Here is a 15,044-nt window from a genome sequence, read left to right on the forward strand (position 1 = left end):
ACTTTCCCCCATCCCTGTATTTTCAAAGCTCCTACTTATCAGAGATGGTGGGGCATTTATTGTGACATGTCAAAGCTCAGAATTCATCAAGAAGTGCTTTCTACTTACAGACATATTTCTTGTTGAAGAAAAAAATCTCCCAATGAAAGTTTAAAGGAGAACCCAGATGAATATTTTTTTTTAGATGGGCCACAAATAAGTTCTGATCTCAACATGTTCCACAGCTCTCCAGAGCTGAAAAGCTAAAGATGTGCTACAATATATTTCAAAAGCAGCACAGAGCTTAGCTGCTAAAGCAATAAAGTGGTTTTTATTTCAGAAACATTCAACAGCATGAATCACATTGTCATCCACAAACAGTGAATCTGAATCAGTAGGTACCATTCTGGGATATAACTAAGCAGGCTAGCTAGCATCATTGTGAATCCTGAATGTAGTTCTGCCCACTCCACTTAAGTTGATGTTTTGTATAGGCTACAAGAAATGTGTGGTATGAGATCAATAAGGAAGTAATTAAAAGTAAAAGGCTTTTAATGATTGTAAATGAAGCTGAGAACACAAACTTGGATCTCAGTAACCTAGAGTTATGACTCTAGGGCCCTGGTTTGTTAACATCTGCTTCTTGGGTAGGAATGTTTTTCTTTCAAAATAGCAGTGCTACATGAATCAACAGCCTCCAAAGGAACTATTTCACGCTACTCAACGTTAGGTCTCAGACTTAAAAAATCTCATTGATCTTTGGTGAAATCTCAGTTATATAACTAAGAAGTTATTTTTAAAGTCATACCAGATGCTCAGTTCCTCATTGCTCCCACATGGATGTGCACTATTTATTCAGAATTGAGCCAAAAGCCCTGAAATGGAAAAGTAGAATTCCTTGACAAACCTAGAGAACAGATTTGCATGCAATGGATCTGTAAATATTCCTTTTAGTTTTATTATTTGCTGCTGGCTTTTGAGCTGCCCTACTCACACACTCAAATCTTCGACTCTTAAACTGCAGATTGGTAAGGTGTTGAGGGAAGGCAACTATTAACTGAGAATTCAGAGATTGCATCCTACAAGGGAGTTAGATTTTGGAATTAGAGTTTTGCCAAGTTAGAGTGGCTTGATAAATACATCAGGATTTTCACTAGAGTTCCAAAAGAACTATGCTTTAGAATTAAAAACTATAAAACAGGACTAAGGAATTTACCAACAATTTAACTGCCTGATAGCAAAGAAAAAACCCTTTGGAGGAAGATAATTGAATCCAGAGTCTCCTTAGTGTACCAGTACAATATTCAGCATGAAATTAATGTGAACAGACATATGAACAAATTGAAAAATGTGACCCATAGTCTGGAGGAAAGAAATAATTGCTACACAAAGACAAACCAGATGTTAGAATTAATAAGGCAACTTTAAAATAACCATAAATGATATTAGAGAATCTACAGAAAACATTAGATATAATGGGTGAAGTGGTAGGAAATTTCAGAATAGTGTGGAAACTATTAAATAAATAAATGAGTAAATAAAATTTTAAATGAAAAAATGCAATGGATGAAATTCATAGTAGATTAGATATAAGAGAAGAAAGGATAAGTGAACTTAAGACAGTAAAAAGAAATCATCCATACTGAAGTGCAGAAGGAAGCATGATTGAAAAAATAATGAACAAAACCTCCATGAAGTTGGGACAAAGTAATTGGAGTCCCAGAAAGAAAGAGATGAGGGAGAATGGGTCAAACAGGGAGAAAGACGGAGAGAGAAATGGGGGTGGGGGAGAAGAGTTAGACCAGGGGTCCTCAAACGACGGCCCTCGGGCCACATGCAAATACAAATATTGTATTTATTCCCGTTTTGTTTTTTTACTTCAAAATGAGATATGTGCAGCGTGCATAGGAATTTGTTCATAGTTTGTTTTTTTTTAAACTATAGTCCGGCCCTCCAACGGTCTGAGGGACAGTGAACTGGCCCCCTGTTTAAAAAGTTTGAGGACCCCTGAGTTAGACAGTAAGAGAGAGAGAGAAGTTTCACTTCAGTTTTAAACTCAGTTCAATCTGAAAAATCTAAGTAGTTCTTAAGTAGCAGTATAGAATCTTTCCTAGACAAAATTGCCCCATTTCACAAACATTATTCATTTCCTCAGGTTTTTTTCCCCAAAGTGATGCCTAGATGTCTGTTAGGAGCAAGTGCCTGACTTTGTAGGAGAAGAGGACAAGGCTCCGCAGGCCCAAGTCCTCTCCTCTCTAGGATTATGTCCCTGTCTACCTGAATGCAGCTGCCCCTTCTAAGCTAAACTCAAACTTGTGTTTAGTAGAACTCAGATCTGTCATGAGTAGGACAGAGGCTAACTGGGCCTCTCCTCAGCTCTCATTCCTGCCTACTCGCAAGTATCTGCCACACTCTTCTTCCAGCTTCTAGTCCATTGGTTCCACCTTGGCTTCTGCTGCTATCATAGACTTGCTGGCTTAATTCTGCATTAATTCCACATTGGAATCCTGAGTCTCATGCCTCCTTTCTAACCACTGATCAATCTCGCCAAAGTGGCTTAGCTTCCAAGATAATACAGGTACCGCAAGAGAGGTGATCACTTTTCAGAGTCCTAAATTGGGAGTAAGATGAAACCTCACCTGTCCCCAATCTGTTTCTACCCTCTCCATTCCCAAACCCTCTCTGACTTATCTCACACACTCTGGACTTCAGCTTGGAGACAGAAAATACTTTTTGCTTTCTCTGAGACCTATAACAAAATTCCCAGGCGAGGAAAGGTATCTGTACTTCCTGTGGTCTATATCCTCCTCGCTCTGTCATTAAGAACCATCTGGTGGCTTCACTGTCAAAGGCAAAGGAGAAACGTCTTTATTCTACAGAAGAATGTGATAAACAGAGTCCTACAACCATAATACCCAAGCTATTACGAGCAAGAGGGAGGTAAAGAAAATGGAAATCCTGTCTTAAAACAATTGCCTGGCTATTGTGTTACTTTATAATCTTGTTTGGCAAAACAGAAACTATTCTCTGTCCTTGCTTTGCTTTCCCAGCAAACTCTGATCTCTCCCAGACATTCGTACCGCTGAAGCTGAATAGGATTGAGAGAGAGAGAGAGAAACAGAGACAGAGGCAAAGATAGAGGTAGAGAAAAAGAGACAGAGACAGAGACAGAGAAATACTTTTTAAAACATAACTATTACTCCATAATTTATTTTATGTATGACTATGCCATATGGGCAAAGCTGTAAGATAGAAATCCATTTTGGGATAATTTTAATAATCATGTGAGTCTTGAAGTCCCTTGCATTTCAGAGTTTGTTAGCATTGGATCCTCAGAGTAGGGAAAGGTGTAGCTCTGCTCCCAAGCCTGGTGACAATACATTATGAAAGTGACTGATGTTTTCCCCACCTCTCTGAATCGGTGTCACCATACCAAATTTAAGCTTCTCGGGATGGAAGTAAGAAGAATTTGGAAAAACTAGTATCTCAGCTCAGAAAGTTTCTAGTAGATTCTTGTCTCCAGCATTGACTATTACCTCCTCTGAGTCGTTGTAAACTGTATCATATAGAATTCATATCAAGCCTTGAATTAAGAGTCAAATTATGACACATTATGATTGTTTTTAATTCCCAAGTATGTGTTTATTATTTAAGGAATTCTAGCTCTTCTTTTAAAAAATGTGTTCTCAATTTGAATGTAGTGATAAATTTCCAAATTTACTCATGGTCATTAACAAAAGAAGATTTAGCATAATAATTGATGGGAGAGCATCTAGAGATAGGCTTCCATGGGATTTAATTCAAACAGGAAAGTTTTCAGACTGCACATGGTTATTTTATGTCTTTCTCACAGAACAAATCCCCGCAGGAGCAGTGAATCTCGGATGTGTTGTCTCTGCTGGTTTATTAATGATACTGTCTGGTGGACATCGATGAGTCACTCAAGGGCTGTAACCGATTCCCATCTTTCCTTAAGTGTCCTGTCCTACTTTATATCAGTATAGCAAGGTAGAAAACAATTCACGCGTATAAACCTGAGGCTGATGTGGCAGCTGAGTTTTATGCGTACAACAAAGTTCTAAATATTTAATGTACAGGGTTCTTTCTAATTCAGAAGAAATATGAAGGTGGTGCTCCTGAAATCTGAAAGTGAACATTACGGTTCAAATGACTTCATGTTGGCATTAGTTGGTTTAGAAGAAATGAAACCATTTCAGAAAAAAAACACTTTTATCTGAAAGAAACAGAAAAAAAAATCTTTACATGTGTGTTTAATTTTTACATAGTAGCCATAATATTTCCTCTGATCATAAGAGCATGACATAAAGCTAAATAGCACTATGAAAAAGTTATTTTTCAGAAATGAGCTGTAATGCCTTTTATTGGACAAATTGGAACTATTAAGAAATATTAGAAATCTTTTTCTATAATAAATTGATATTATATTATTGTGAAAAACATCAGAGCTTCTCTCTTCCTTAAGCTTTGACATTTATTACAATGTGTAGTCTACCTCTATGATTGCTTTTATAATAACAGTATGAAAAAATAAAATATCTATTGAACAAATATAGTACATATAGCTGTCAAAATTGCCTATGTCAAAAAAAGAAAGCAAAATAAGTTTGAACCTCACCAAAATAGCTATATATATAAATTTTTCTTTGGTCTCTTAACTGTGTCTATCTGGAAAACCAAATGCCCCAAAGGTTATATAAAAATATTTTAAAGCTGATTATAATCATTTAATGAGAAAATCCATGTTTCCTCCAGGTAATAGGGACTGATTAAGCATAAAAAGTGGCAGAACATAGCCAGCTTCCTTCTCCTCAGATGGTATCAGAATACAGACCTGAGGGATCTTTGATGAGAGCATGAAAAATAAGGATTTATTTAGGTAACATCAAGCCAGGGTATTTGGGTAAAACTAGTAGTAACATTCCAGTAGTTTAATAAATGAAATAATCTTTACATTACTAGAGCTTACATCTCACAAACAATTCAGGAGCTAGTTTTCCAACATTTTTCTTAAATCACATTTAAGATACTGAATCCTATAAGTCAAATTAGCATAAAATAAACACATTTTAATAACATTTTTAATATGAAGAGCATTGAAATCTGATGCCTAGCCAGAAAAGAACTTAAAACTGACTAAACTGTTTCAAATGCTATGTCTTTAAATTAATTTATGTTGAACACAGTGGGTACCAGAATCCATTCTGGTTGCTATGACAACAGACACTGAAAATTTAAAAATCCAGCAGCAGGCTCAATTCCCTGCAAAGAGGGCTATTTTACATTAAAATTACATATCACTGCAACAGTTTTGATGAAACATATTAAACAGATAAATATGCAAGTCATCTTTTATAAGACAATTTAATTAGTGTATGTGAGATGCCGTGTTTATCATTTTTACTTAAATTTTCTCCTAGCTACATTTAAAGAGTGATTTGAAATCTAAATTTCAGAAAGCAAGCAACTAATGATCAAAATGCTACACTAGGGAAAGGAAAGATATCTAAACCATGTAATAAAAAATGTTATAGAGCATCAGTCTATAATATTTGCTTTGCAAATGTACCCTTGGCTGTTGGGCCATTCTCCTAAGATGGGAACTTAAAAGAACAACAAAAGAAGGACATGCTTTCATATGAATCATTGATTTTTTTTTGGTTTGATAAAATACATTATATTTTATCTGAAGAATCTTTTAATTGGTTGTAAAATTACTGGATTTGAAAACGATTGTGTTTGTATCATTATAATACGGTTTTTATGGGGTCAAGGCTCATCAATTCTACCAAACTAACATACCCACTCATGTAGCCCAAAAAACAGTCATCTTGTACATATAAACCAAATGGAGGGAAATGAGACATGAGGGGCTGTCAATCAATGTGTGCCAAAGAGGAGAGAAATATAGAGGTCTCAGGAAGTGATACTCCTCCCTCTGTCTCCTTCCATTGGAGTGTGAAGGGCAAGAGAAATGACTGCTGGGTAATAGTTACATGCACATCATGATAGCCCGGTTTCCCAATCTGTCTTTAAAAACACACATTTTTTTTTTTTTTCAGGACAGGTCATTTTCTTGTTATTTAGTCTGCTAAAATGTAATACTACTTTTGAACCAGCTCATCTTGAGACATGGACTAAAATTAGTTCCTTTCAGGTGTGTCCCTTATGCCAAGAATTAATTCTATTTGGAAATACAGAGATTTCCTTTTTTGTGTTCATTTTATAGTTTTCAAATTAGATCATTTAATCAAGTTGTATGTTTTCAAATATTATTTGAAAAAGAAACAGGAGATGTGGAAGATTATGGAAAGACAACATTTTTTCTTCTCGATAAGTAGGTCCCCTGTATAAAAGATTTCCCTAACACACAAGAATTCTAAGTCAACAAAAGACCTCAAGCATCTAGGAAATTTATTCATTTCGTTAACCCTATTTTTTACAGTTCGGAAGGATGCCCCAAAATTCCACTTTATTTGCCTTCCAAACTTTTTTAAAAAAGAAATAAAACACTATTTGGATCCAAAATGTGCACTGTTCTTGAAATATAGACTGTGGAGACAGAAATCAATAAGAATGTCCACATTTCAAATACATTTTAAAGAGATAGAAAATCAAACTATTTTAATATGTGAAATCCAATATTGCTTCTCCACTCTGAAATTATAGGATATTAATTATGTTGAAAATATATTTATCATCAGAATAAATATTACCCATGATGATTCAAAGAAAGAAAATTTTTCTATTAAAAAGTACATGGGATTAAAAATATGAAAACTCATTCATGTTATATATTTTCATTTATTTTTTTCAAGTGGTTTGAAAAGAAAGAATTAGCTAAGATCCAGTGGGCAGAGAACTACAAACAAGATTTTAATTTTGTAGTTTTAAAACCATATGTTTATATAATCTACATGGAACACTATGTACTATTAAAACTATTCTTCAGTCTTCAACAGTCCTCTTTAGGTATTTATAGGCCTTGAGATACACTCCAAGTGTTAGAATTTGCAATGGCTTTTCACACATTCCTGTTTAACTTGTCAGCAACAAAATTTATAGATGTGCTACATGGCATAAGAAATTATTTTTATTTAATTTGTACCTCTTAAAAATCATTCATTATCCATGTGTAAATAATACAAAGATGTTTAATATTACTAATTTGGTGTTATAGTTGAAGAGATATATTTCTTCCCTGTTATCATTCGAAAAATCAACATATTTTGAACTTCTGTCATGAACAAGACATGTAAAGGATACAGTCTAATCGGGGAATAAAGACTACTACACTGACATTGAGTATGCAAACAATGATGAGACAAGGTAGTAAAAATGATTTTTGCCTGAACATATCAGGAAAAACTTTCTGGAGAAGATGGCATTTGTGTTGAGGCTTGAATTTGCAGAGTATAGAGGCCTGTACATAAAAAAAGAAAGGCCTTCACGAAGTAGGGCTAATGTAAACAGAGATGGGATAGGGGAACATGTAGACAGACTATGACCTCCCTACCTGTAGCTGGTACTGAGATATGTAAAACCATATTCCCTCAGCACACACTTCCCTACACCCATGGCTACTAATGGAAAACACCTGTCACTCTGGTTATAAAAGAAAGTTTGGTCCATTCCAGGCAAGCTGCAAGTGCCAATTATTTATCTCTGATGTAGCCATCCACCAGAGACCAAAGAGAGATTGGTGAATGGAACGCCCCAGCTTCCTTGCCCTTCAGGTGGAATAATTTGAGGTGCAACACTTAAAAGTCTTCCCAGAGTCCCCCATTTCCCCAGGACACCAGCCCAGTTTAACCACAGTAATCATTTGCTTGATAATAAATTCTTTTATTTTCTGTATTGATTAAGGTATTATATATGTGTCCTTATCCCCCCCGCCCCGCCGATAATAAATTCTTTATTGATTTCATTTCATTTCCCGCCCAACTTGCCCACTTTCCTGTTGCTGTTTCCTGGGGTGACCTTGAATAAACCACTTGCACTTGAATCCTTCTCTCTCAGTATGCTTCAGTGGAAAACCAAACAAAGGCAGTATTTATTCCTACTTTGACCAGTCCTTGCCATCTTTGTCTTCCTGGGAGAAATCGCTAAAGCTTGGAAGCCTAAATCACACAGGAATTCAAGTCTGAAGAATTCTCACTTCTCCCTTTTAATCCTCAATTAAATCCAGAATTACAAATTTCCCGTTAATAAAATACAGTGGGTGGTTTCCCACCCCCCAGCCACCGATGACTCATCCTGCAGTCTAGTGTTCCAGACCATTTTGAAAAAGTCAGGGGAGCTCTGACTTAGCCCTCCTTCTAGGCTCATACTTTAAATCAGCAAGTTCTTCTTCCAAATCTGTTTTATAGAGAACAATAACAACTATGTAACTAAATATGTTCAATATCCAAAGGCCATCGTATAGTAAAAGTACCAAGCTCCCAAGAACCATTAGTCCAAATTTCATGCTGGCTTTGCATTTGTACAAGAAGTACTGTTGCTAAGTCTTTCTTTTGATTAATAAAACACAACAACTTCCTCAAAATCTGTTTTTATGAAGTGTTTATTTTAGTTGGAAATGTCAGCTCTAACTATGAAGTTAGGAAGACCTGACTGAGTTCAAATCCTGATGCAACTCGCATTAGCTATAACATTAGACACATTACTTGCCCCTCCAGACTTCCTTATCTTCTTTCCCTAAATTAGAAATAATAGTAGTACCCAGATTTACAGTAACCATTAGGAATAGATGAAATAAGGTTTGTATAACCTAACATGTAGTAAGTACTCATGTTAATTTATTTAAAAAGGGATCTGGTAATGCTTCATTCACTAATTCAATTAACATTTATTGAGCATCTGTTTATTGCTAGACCATGTGATGAATAAAATACAATCTTTCTCCTGCCCTCCAGGAGCTTACAGTTTATGGAGAAGACAGATACACTTTTAAAAATGAATAATTAAAACATATAAACTACATTTATATCATAGTCAATATACTGCCACATATTAATACTAAATCGGATAGTTATAATGGAAACTATATTTTGCTTGACTACAGCAACAGTAAAAAATGCTATTCATAATTTCTATGCTTTATAGACCACAGCAGTATTCAGCATCTACTTATTTTATATTTGGCAGATCAAATTGCATAACCTTGTAATTCTTAAGAACTATTTTCTTTCCATTACCAGGGTGTTAACATTTGGATGGCTGATACTTAAGAAAATGAGAATGGGTGCTGTTAAACCCTGGGTCATGGTAAATATAAAGAGAAATTATAACCATGTAAGGCTTTGTTGTGGTCCAAGAGAAATGAATTCCTGGTCTGCCTAACTTATCATGTCACGCCACTAAAATTACCATCAGTGTCATTAACTGACATCAATTGGCTAAGTGTTTAGGGGTCTGGGATGTTTAATATTCTCCTGCCAAAAATATCTAGTAATATGTTCTGTTGATCGCTGAAGCAAAAGCTCACCCTGCTTCCTGTTCCACACATTTGCAGCATGTTTCATTCTTATCTAAGAAAGTGTTTTGTGTATGTGCTGCATTCACTTGACCCAGCATGCTCCAAAGTTGCTCATTTCCGTAGCTCATCCTCACATGCCATTCCTCACATGGGGAGCACACAGCATGGGGCCCTCCCAGACCTCTCTCACACCTCTCAAGGATAAGCAGGGTGTCATTTTCTGGGATTACAAAGGAGAGGAAGAGCCTGTGATGAAGTGGCTCAAGATCTGCCAACAGGTTCAGTGAGGTGTTTAATTGAGACATGGAGAGGCCTCGCTGACACTCATAACTCAACCATCATGCATTCATCTCGTAACACCTGGCTCTCACACCTAATTTTTAAACTGTTTGTACCTACTGCCCAGTAAGAATATCACCAATTTTCTTTTTAAAATGATAAAGGGATATCTCTTAACACTTGGGAAGATGGATCAAGCCTTCATCTTAACCTTGCCTTCTCATCTTTGCAAAAGTTAATGTTTAATATTTTTACAAACCATTTGCTTATAAGGCATACATTTTAATAACTATTTCTACTTTGAAGACAATTATAACCTCCTTAATCTTAGTTCTTGAACTCTCTTTTACAAAAATTATATTTTTAGAATGACAAACATAACTTTATTTCTGCTCTTAAATAAGTATTACATTTTCTTTTCATGAAGAAAGGATAAATTCTGCAATTAAACATTTGCTAATCATCTTATTTTATTTCTTGAAAAAGCTTCTCCTGAAAGATTTTAGAATTAAGTCCTTATGTTGGAAAGACCTTAGGAATTAACTTTTCCAGCATATCTGACCCTTTCACATTACAAATTCAACCAATTATTTGTTGAGGTAGGGAAATATCAAAAGAAAAAGGAAAAGGTGTCAGGAAGCCAAGGAAAAAAATACCACTATTTTTTTTTCTTTTAAACCACAAGGGAGTCAGAGAATCAGAGGGCCAGGAGCAAGTAAGGGCCAGGAGGTGCTAAAACTACAACTAAACCAGTGCAAATGCCTGGAGAAGAATCAATGATGAATAAAAACCCAGACAAGGACAGTATAGGAATAAAGGTTATGAGATAATTTCATTTATAATCATGGATATTAAAACATTAGCAAGTGACATAAAAAAATACTTGTGACTAATTTAGATTTATTCCATGAATGCAAGAATGGCTTGAATTAGAAAACCTAGTATTGCAATTGAACACATTAACAGATTAAAGAAGAGAAACCATATGTTCATCTTAATAGATGGAGGAGGAAAATGTTCTGAAATTGAACACCTGATCATAATAAAATTTTGAGTAAGTCTGAAATGGAACAGAGTTAATGGCAAGGGTTGAAATAAATTAGTAGTAACTAAATCATTAGGTAGAGGTTTGTAAGAAATTATATACTGAGCATTTTGTTAATACTGTAAGTAGTCTGTAAAACCACTTTTAAGTATAGATTTTTAACTTAATCCTGCAATAGAGATTAAGGAGGTAAACCTTTTCTACATTTTCAACTCATCTTCCATATTCAACAAATAATTAAATATTTCCATGTAGTATTCATCACTCTGTGAAACTACAAAGCCACGAGAGCTATCCTGCCCACTGTAAGTCGGTTTTAAACGTCCAGGCCTTCAGTTCCACATGAATGGATGTGAGGCCCAAGTCAAAAGTTAAAGGGGTAAGGCTAACCTGGTAGATACATAAATACTTATCATCATACTGAATACTCTTAATGGGGCACAGTCACGCCAACTACGTTTTATCACTTTCTTCTCATTATTTCAGTAATAATAACAAATCACATAGTTTAATTTTTACTTTTGCCTCTTAGTAATAAATTCTAACATAAAGACCACATCAAAAATTTTAGAAATGTAATCTATACTAATAAAAGGGTAGTATGCTAATTGGACTGGCCATTTTCCAGACATTCTTCTGGACATCCTTCTGGACAAAGCCACTGTGGTGGGGGCCAAGGCAGAGGCGGTTAGGGGTGATCAGGCCAGCAGGGGAGAGCAGTTAGGGGCAATCAGGCAGGCAGACAGATGAGCAGTTAGGAACCAGTGGTCCTGGATTGTGAGAGGGATATCCGAGCGGCAGTCAGACATCCCCCAAGAGGTCCCAGATTGGAGAGGCACGCCAAGCTGAGGGACACCCCTCCGCCCCCGCCCCCCGTGCACAAATTTCATGCACCAGGCCTCTATAAGGAAAAAGGAGATCCTGCAACTATAAACTACCTGTTATAAATCTAATTGCTAAGAAAACTTAGGAAATTATATGTTAGGGTTGATTTAAAAGTTTGTGGGTTTTTTTTAATTGCTTTCAGAGAGAATAGGAGAGGGAGAGAGGGTTTAAAAACATCAATGATGAGAGAGAATCATTGGTTGGCTGCCTATTGCACACCCCATACTGGGGATGGAGCCCACACCAGGGCATGTGCCCTGACCGGGAATCGAACCGTGACCTCCTGTTTCATAGGTTGATGCTCAACCACTGAGTCACACCAGCCGGCAGAGTTGATTTAATGTGGGAGTTGAAGCACTCATTCTATTTTTGTCATTTGGGGGAGTCTTATGTTGCTATGTTGTATGATTTTAATCATAAGTAGTGGCATTGTATTTATTCCTGTAAATATATGTTACATATATATAAAGTTATGAAATAACTTCTTATATGGGAGAGGATATTACATGCAGAGACTAGGTATATACAAGGTTAGAGGTAGAAATCCAAGTAACATGTTTTCAGAATAATAAATAAAATATTTTGGCTGCATCAAGGAGTTTGGCTGCACAGAATAGTTAGGAAGTAAATGAAGTCAGTGTTTTGGACTGAATGTTTGTGTCCCCTCACAATTTTTATGTTGAAGTACTAATCCCTAAGTCATGAGGATAGAGTCCTCAAGAACAGAATTAGTGCCTTTATAAAAAATATACCAGAGAGCTCTCTCTCTCTCTCTCTCTCTCTCTCTCTCTCTCTCTCTCTCTCTCTCTCTCTCCATCCCCTCCAAACCCCACCCTGTAAGGATTCAAGGAGAGTAGGATGGTCATTTTCAAACCAAGATGAGGGCTCTCAACAGATACAGAAATTATCAGGACCTTGACCTTGGACTTCCCAGCCTGCAGAACTGTGAGGAATAATGTTTGTTGTTGAAGTCACCAAGTTTATAGTATTTATTATAGTAACCCAAATTGACTGACGGGTTCAAGAAGACCTCACAATGTGGAGCTAAAAGACAACACTTTGAGAAGCTTACAAAGAAAAATGTTACAATTGCTACTAGAAAAGGAACCTGGCTTTAGGAGGGCCTGCCTAGGGCCAGCCGGTAGTATGTGAGATCTTGACTTCCTGCAGAAAAAATTACACAACACGCGTCCAGATGACTATGAGGGAATATTTATCAAAGCCGAGGATGTAAAACAAGAAAGGGCTTAGCATAGAAGAAGCAACAGGAGAGCCCAGGCTGGGCTGCCCTAGCTCTCTGGGAAGTGAGAGAAAAGGGGGCCTTGGGATCAGTTCAAGGGTTAGCCTGGGACCAGCTGCCCCTGTCCACTGCTCCCCTGGTTGCAAGTCTCCTGGAGCCCTTTAGGGTGTACAAGATGCATGCTTGTGGGAGAAGAAATGAGGGAAGAAGAGGGGAAAGGGAATGGTGAGGACTGCTCCCCAGAGGGAGAGCGTGAGCTTGGTCCTTTGTCTTGAGGTTTTATCTCTTTCTCTGAAGAGAATCTGAGGGGAGGTTAAGGGGAGGGTTTCAACAGAATATTCATCAGTTTTCTAGGTGTGTTCCTTCAGGGTCCTGGTCTTCACTGATGGGTCAATGTCAGGACAGGGGGTCATTATCATTGCAGTTGGTCCTGGTGTTGACCACCTGTTTTGCTGCTTTTCTGGGTCTGGAGCTGAAATACAACTGAAGCCTAGATGTTATTTCTATGGAGGTGACCTTCTGTATCTGCTGTAAATTGCTTGGTCATTTTGTTTAACTATCTGTCTCAGTTTCCCTATTCTGTTTGTCCTGGCTCATTGGCCTGTCTCAATATTTAAATGTAGCTGTTTTGTTATACCCTTTTGTAGGAAAGACATTCGTTCTTATGCCTTATGGGGAAGTTTTGCTTCTGCTTCCTCCCAAATGGTCCCATTCTGAGGCTCCCTGAACCCAGACAAAATAAATCTGTCATTCAAAACCTGGAAGCTAATGGAAGGACCTGTTAGGGTGTGGGTGGGCAGAGCTTGGGGAGAGTCCCTGAAACAATTGTACCTGAAAGGAGGGAGTCATTAGGGACCTACAACCAGGTTTATTTCTGTTGTCTTGGTTCTTTATTACTAGCACTCCCTCTCTCTATCAAAAATGTCCCCATTTGGACAATAAATCACATGGCTGTCCTATTTATTGGCTGTCCACCTGTGGCTAAGCCCTTGGGCAAAGTCACTGCTACAGCTAATTCAACCTGAATTGTCTCAAGTAGAAAGCTTTCCAGAATATCTTCTAAACTATTTTGTAGATATATTTTAAAAGATCAAAGATATCTATGAAGATAGTACAGGAATAATAATCTATAAAAGTATTCATTAAGCTTAAAGCAAAAATTCAAGAAGAGCACTCTAGTAAAAATATTCTTGGCATTATTTAAAAATTATCTATTTATGGCTTCCAGAAATACTGTACAGAAAATCTGGGAAGAGTAAATTAAATAATAATATCTTACATTATTGGGCATTTTTTCATGTGACAGGCAACATGCTAAAAAACAACAGTCTTGTCTGTAGACCCACCACTTACGGAAAAGCATGCATTTCTAAGGAATTTATATATATCATTTCATTTAATCCTTGTGAAAATCCTATGAAGTGGGTACTATTATTCTGCTCACCTGGCATGTGAGGAAACAGAGGTACAAAGGGGTTAGTTCATCCAGGACTCATAGCTGGGATAGGCTGGAGCAAACCTCGAGGCAATTTAACCTCATAGTATATTTTTAAAACTACTTTGTTATAATGACTCGTAATATGAACAAAAGCCAAAAAGTCTTCCATTTAAAGTCCATTAGAACTACGTTTTTTTTAGAATTAGTAACTTTTGATGTCAGGTCCAACCTAACACTTTCTGCCTCCATAGTGGGTGCTAATCTGGTTCCCTAGGCAAACACTGTCCCTTGCATCTCTGATACACATTCTCACATAGCACTAAGAGAATTTTGTCTCTGATATATGTCCCCGAGATAGCAGGATATCCAAGAAAAGAATTGTCATCACTCCCGAACAGGTCTCTAATTTGGAACTATAGATTTTGTTTCATATATTTTTTCTTGGGCTTATAAGAAACTTGATTCTAATCCCTAAAGATATTGACACTGGGCTTCTATCCACCACTATTACCCAAGCAGATATTAGAAATGGCTTTGACACTGTGTCAGTTAGGGAGACTTTCAGCTACCAGAAACAAATCTCAATTGACAGTGGTTTAAACAAATGTAGGTTGTTTTCCCACAACCCAAACACCTAGCGTTATGTGGCTCTGTCATTGCTACTACTGCTCAAAAATGCTGT

This window comes from Myotis nattereri, assembly GCF_964212035.1.
Source record: "Myotis nattereri genome assembly, chromosome: 4".
Taxonomy (NCBI): Eukaryota; Metazoa; Chordata; class Mammalia; order Chiroptera; family Vespertilionidae; genus Myotis; species Myotis nattereri.